The sequence below is a fragment of the Alosa alosa genome, chromosome 12 (genome assembly GCF_017589495.1).
Source record: "Alosa alosa isolate M-15738 ecotype Scorff River chromosome 12, AALO_Geno_1.1, whole genome shotgun sequence".
In the NCBI taxonomy this organism is placed as follows: domain Eukaryota; kingdom Metazoa; phylum Chordata; class Actinopteri; order Clupeiformes; family Clupeidae; genus Alosa; species Alosa alosa.
This window is the reverse complement of record NC_063200.1, coordinates 11,050,996-11,057,616: the sequence shown is the minus strand read 5'-3', so window position 1 is coordinate 11,057,616 and position 6,621 is coordinate 11,050,996.

Genomic DNA, 6,621 nt, shown 5'->3' with positions numbered 1-6,621 from the left:
TATCCCGCTTCTGTGACTGGCAGTGGGCTCATGATATCGACGGCTACCCGGCTCCGCCCAGGAGCCCGACTGCGTATTGCTGCAGCGGAGGGCGTCTCTGGCGTCGCGTGGGGCCCTTCTTCGCTGTGCAGGCGTCACAGCAGTGAACATGCAGTTCAGCGTCCAGCCTGCATCGGCCAATAGTAGTGGCTTCTCAGCCCGGCGAAGAGTTTTTTGCAATGCGAAATGAGCCCCCCACTGCCCCATGTACCTGTTCCAGTACAAGGGCTCGTAATCCAGCAGGAACCAGCAACTGGAAAATGTCAGATTGTCTATCGGGGGGCTTCGCCGGTGTCTATACAACAGTCCTTGGCGTGCTACTATTCCCGGCAACTGTGAATAAATGCGGCTTTGGTCTCTGGATCGGTGCTGATCGTCAGTCCATGGCGGTCGCTGACCGGCCGATCCATGACCACACTTCGGCCAGTGGCGTCCTCGATTGCGCCTTCGGATCTCCTCCCTTGACATCCGTCCACCCGGCGACTCTTGGCGTCCATGGCCCTGCGGCTCTGCAGTGCTGTGTTGGGCTGGCGATGCGCTGTGTCGGTCTCACCGATCACTGTAGCTGGTAGCGGAAGCGGCGATCGACCTCGGGGCTGCTGCTGGCGTTGACTCTCGCTGGCATGAAGCTGGCGGGTGGTGGCTCTCTTGATGGCTGGCTGGCGGCGTTGAGTCTCTACGCTGGCGTGCTGCTGGCGGCGTTAGCCCCTCACTGGCGTGCTGTTGGCGGCGTTGACCCTCTCGGTGAGTGCGGCGGCTGGCGGCGTTAATGCGACTCTCTCTCTGCCAGCGGTGATGCAGCCTGTAGCCCGGCGGCGGGCTCGGTTGAGCGGCGGCCAGGCTCCTCTCCCCCTCCAGTGGCAGTGTTGGCACTGGTCTGCTTTCTGGCGGGTAGGAGTCTTTCAGGGTTACCTGGTTGGGCCTGTAGTCAACACAGAACGCCCACGAGCGTCCTTCTTCGGACCGGTACAGCCGGCGCAATGGGGACTACTGCTTGGCTCTATCACTCCTGCAGCGGCCATTTCCTTGATCTTTTCTTCAGCTGCTTGTCGTTTGGCGAGCGGTTAGCGATGAGGGCTAATCGAATGGGCGGGCATTTCCGGTGTGATATTGTGTTGGACCAGGCTCTTTAGGTGCAGTCCCCTCATCTCTTGCGGCGAAGATAATGCCGGTGTATGCTGCTAGTAGTCTCGCACCTGGCTATCCTGTGTGCTTCACTCAGCCCCTCCCAGCTCGAGTGCAGAGTTCCCCGCCCGGACAATACAGCTGCAGGTCAGCTCGAGAACTTGCCATCTCGTCCTTGTGTGGCGTCTGGGCGAGTTGTTCTCTGGCATCGCTGATGAAGATTCTCTGGCGAATGGTGGATTGAAGAGCTGCCCGATTCGCGGTCCAACCACTTTATCGCCCGGTGGCGGTCTTCTAATACTTGTAGCGCTTCCCCTCAGAATAGCGCCCCACCTGTGCGCCCGTTCTCTCCGCCCGACCAGCCATTCAGCTTTCGGCTGCCAGCCTTACCTGTACCAGGTATGTCGCCAGCGACTTTTAAGCCCAGTGCATTGGGGCAACTTTGCGCTGGGGGCCCTTCTACCGCCGCCGTCGCTGCGGAGGACGACCGATTTCCATCGGCTCCCGTGTGGAAGCGGGGTTCAAATGGCGGGATGCTGCCATCAGCCATTTCGTTTCCTCCTGTTGCGGTGGTCTCTTCGTCAGGTCGCGCTGCAGGCTGGCTCTGTCTGCTGGGCCAGCAGGTGGCCATGAAGCGGCCAGCTGTCGAAGAGCCGTCTTGGCAGGAAACTCGCCGGGGTATCGGTCGCAGCATTCTCCTCCCGTCCAGTAGGGGTCGTCATCCCACTTCTGACACCAATGTAACAATCTTGCAAAGTTGTCTCAGAATGGTTTTATTGGTTCGCGCGCAAAACACACGAGCGTTATTACACAGGCAACACAAAGGATGTCAATTAAACAAGCCGCGATACACAAACAGGGTAGTCACATACAATACACGGGTAAACACATGGGTACAACATAAAGAAAGACTATACCAGCTAACACATACATGACAAGGGTAAACGCGTTACTCATACTAAAACCAACATCAACATTACACACACACACATACACTGCACAGCATTATGGGAGTTCAGTCATGAACCAGCTAGGCTCAGTTCACTACAATACATAGCCTATTTATTTATCTATTTATTTATATATTTTTTATTTATTTATTTATTCATTCATGTGGTTGTGACTATTAGCACAAATGATATTGACAACCAATGTAAACTGTGTCTCTCTCTCTCTCTCGCTCTCTCTGTGTGTGTGTGTGTGTGTGTGTCTCTCTCTCTCTCTCTCTCTGTGTGTGTGTGTGTGTGTGTACTCTCTCTCTCTCTCTCTGTGTGTGTGTGTGTGTGTGTGTACTCTCTCTCTCTCTCTCTGTGTGTGTGTGTGTGTGTGCTCTCTCTCTCGCTCTCTCTGTGTGTGTGTGTGTGTGTGTGTACTCTCTCTCTCTCTCTCTCTCTGTGTGTGTGTGTGTGTACTCTCTCTCTCTCGCTCTCTCTGTGTGTGTGTGTGTGTGTGTCTCTCTCTCTCTCTCGCTCTCTCTGTGTGTGTGTGTGTGTGTGTGTGTGTGTGTATACTCTCTCTCGCTCTCTCTCTGTGTGTGTGTGTGTGTGTGTGTGTGTGTTTAGATATTGATGAGCAATGAGCAATGATGTCTTCATCTGTTTCTCTGTATTCTTTACTCTCTCTTCCTCTTCCGTTTCATTCTTTTTTCTCTCTCTTCTCCATCTCTCTTGCTACCCTCCTCTTCTCTCTCCTCCCTCTCTTCTTATTCCTTCTCCCTGTCTCCATCTCCCCCACTCTCTCTCTCTCTCTCTCTCTCTCTACATCCTGCTGTTCTGATGATTGATTTATTTACCCTGACTGACTCAGACGAGCCAGCGGCTCTGTTTCCACACAACAAACCAGCCTCCCTCTCTCTCTCTCTCTCTCTCTCTCTCTCTCTCTCTCTCTACCTCTTTCTCTACCTCCCTCTCTTTGAGTCGCTTTCTCTGCTCTTTTTCTGTTGCTCTTTCTCTCTCCCCCTCTCCTAGCTGTTGCTCTTTCTCTCTGCCTGTCTTTCTGTTCCCTTTATTTCTCTTTACCCCTCTTTGTTGCTTATTCTCTCTCTCTATCTGCTACCTCTTTCTTTCTCTTTTATCAGTCCATCTCTGCAATCCCCTTCCACCTCCCTCTCTCTCCTACTTCTGTTTCTCTTTAGGTTGAGTCATTGTTTAGGTGTGCGTGTGTATGTGTGTGTGTTCAGGGGCGCAGCTACCCATTTTTGAGGGGTATCAACAACAATATGCCCCCAAAAAAAAAAAAAAAACACAAACAACTAAAGCAAAACAAAAGGCCAATCATTTACACTATTACTGTGCATTACAGTGTCTGTTGAATATGTTTTTAAAGAAATGCTGCCAATTTGATGTTTAACTTGATGTTATACTTGATAGAAGTATTGATAAATGGTGCATTGCCACTTTAAAGAGAGTCTAAACGGTTCTCATAGCGTCCTTTTTGCCAGCTATTGCTCACAATGGATAAGGCTGATAGGCACTCTAGCCTTGTTTGTTTGCACCACATTGACAGCGCAATATTAAAGTTATTACAAAGGAGCCTTCATTGTTAGGATATGGAAACATGTAATGAGTTGCTGCTAGCATGACATTTCTGTTTGCAGTTATTACATTAAAAGTGCAGTATGAGCATGGTAGCCACCTAGCTATCTGAGGTGGAATGCTATGTTTCAATCGGCATTATGCTTAACAAACGCTAGTTAGTCTGTTAACATTCATATTTGCAAGCCTCCAAGTACAGACATCATCACTTTAAATCCTACCTGTTGCCTTTCACTGTCCACTTATTCAACTGCTGTTGCATCCCTTGACATGCCATCTCCTTTTCCCTCTTTCTTTTCTATTTTTGTAAGCCAACAGCTTTTTTGCTGTATCCATCTTTTTCCATAGACGGCAACTCACTACTCGTAGGCCTATCTGCTCGCCCAGCGTTCACCGTGCCCCCACTCCCTCTTCTTTGTCAAAATTCTATGATGGAATCTTATGAGATAGGGCGCCTACTCTAGCCTGTTAGTCCTCTAAAATGTTATAGAACATTGAGAAAATGTTGAAATGATTTAGAAACGGAAATATATACGGAAACGGAAACGGAAATATAAAAAAATTTAACCATCGCTTTGAAGCCCCATGGAGCTCTTATCCAAGAAATAGCGATTATACCCACTTTTTGCGCCACTGTGTGTGTGTGTGCATCTTAGTATCTCTCTTTCTCTTACTTCTGTTTCTCTTTAGGTTGAGTCATTGTCTAGGTCTGTGTGTGTGTGTGTGTGTGTGTGTGTGCATAATGTGTATGTGTGGTATAGTTGTTCCTCCTTCAGTATACTGTACAGTACCCCTCTCTCACCTATGTCTCTCTATCTCTCCATCCCTCTCTCTCTCTATCACTCTATCTATATCTCTCTCCTCTGTCTCTCTATCCCTCTCTCACCTCTGTCTCTCTATCTCTCCCTCCTCTCTCCTCTGTCAATTCAATGTAGCTTTATTGGCATGACAAATATTTCTTTGCATTGCCAAAGCAAGACATCAAACAATACAATACAGAACATCCGATAGATAAGACATTTATACATATAAACTGGTGTGTGTGTGTGTTTGTGTGTGTATCTCATGTGTTTGAGTATAGTGTTTTCTTTGTGTGGTGCTGACAATGGTGAGGATTACATGTGTATAGTGTGTATAGTGTCTAATCTCGGAAGCTAATGCCACCGGTTGAACAGGCTGGGTGGGAATAGCTGAACTTCCATTTAGTAAACCTTGTTCATGTCTCTCAATGTCATTACCAAATTCAAACAGAAAATTCAAAATCTCTGTTTCTGACATAATAATTCTCCTGCCGTTGTGTGTACAATGTGTGTGTCTGTGTGTTTTCGTGTTTAAAAATGGATTTGTGTGCTGTGTGTGTGTCTGTCTGTGTGAGTGTGTGTGTCTGTGCTCTATGGCATTCAGTGACATATTTGGCAGCAAGAGCTGCTGTCTGTCCTTGCTGTCCAAGTAAGACAGGCTGTACTTCCTGTTCTCCCAGGTTTCGGAACTCTGGGATTAGGTTGGTAAATTTATCGAAGTAGGTATCTCTAATAAGTTCATATTTCTTACATTGAAGAAGAAAGTGCACCTCCGTCTCAACCTCACCTGTCGTACAGTGACCACAAACTCTCTTGGCAACCATGACTTTCTCAGTCTGCCTTTTTCTATGGCTAGGCTGTGGTCACTGAGTCTGTATTTGGTCAGGATCTGTCTCTGCTTTATATCTCTGACAGTAGAGAGATATTCTTCTAATTCATATTTAGATTTTATGGACCGATAACATTCTAGTTTGTTTTGTTTTTTTGTTTTGTTTTATTATGCCAATGTTCCAAATATTTTTGTTTAGATTTCTGAATAATTTGGTTGAGATTTAGTCTAAAAGCAGAGAGTGTCTCTGGGACTTGTTTGGAGATGCATCCAGAATTTAAGTGTCACTCTCTCTCCTCTCTCTTCTGTCTCTCTATCCCTCTTATCTCTCTCTCCTCTGTCTCTCTATCACTCTATCTCACGACTTCCTTTAACTTGGTCAATGGTATTCTGGGCTTTTCCACTGGTTGGTGGACCGGAGGGTTGTGGCTGATGGCTGACTCACTATGTTGTCTTCACTCTGAGGACGTCAACGGTGAGCAGCAATGTAAAGATTTGAGTATTGATTTAATAAATGGCCACTCATAAGGTGTGCAGCAATGTAAAGATTTGAGTATTGATTTAATAAACGGCCACTCTGAAGTTCACATCCACTTTCTCGGAAGCTTATGCCACCGGTTGAACAGGCTGGGTGGGAATAGCTGAACTTCCATTTAGTAAACCTTGTTCATGTCTCTCAATGTCATTACCAAATTCAAACAGAAAATTCTAAATCTCTGTTTCTGACATAATAATTATCCTGCCGTTGTGTGTACAATGTGTGTGTCTGTGTGTTTTCGTGTTTAAAAATGGATTTGTGTGCTGTGTGTGTGTCTGTCTGTGTGAGTGTGTGTGTGTGTCTGTGTGTGCTGTGTATGTGTGTGTGTGTGTGTCTGTTTGTGTGTGTCTGTGTGTGTGTGTGTGTGTGTGTGTGTGTGTGTGTGTGTGTGTGTGTGTTTCCGGGGTTGTGTAACTCATGTAATTGCGGTGGGATTATGGGCATGTTGACAGAGAACAGAGGCCAATTAAGAGCCCAGTGTGGAGCTAGCTACAAAGAGGTAAGACACACACACGCATGCACACAGGTCTTAATGAGAACATACTCTTTATTAAATGTTCTTCTTCTCTCTCCATATTTTTGTACCACATTTTTTTTGTCATTCTTCACATACGTAAGGGATAATGGACGACATGGTGGTCTGTTCACAGAAATTAATGCACGGTCGAGGTTGTAAAAAGCGGCCCGGCCAGCGGAGGGAGGCAGCTTAAACCTCGTAAGTGCATTCATTTCTAATGAACAGACTCCCGTGGTGTC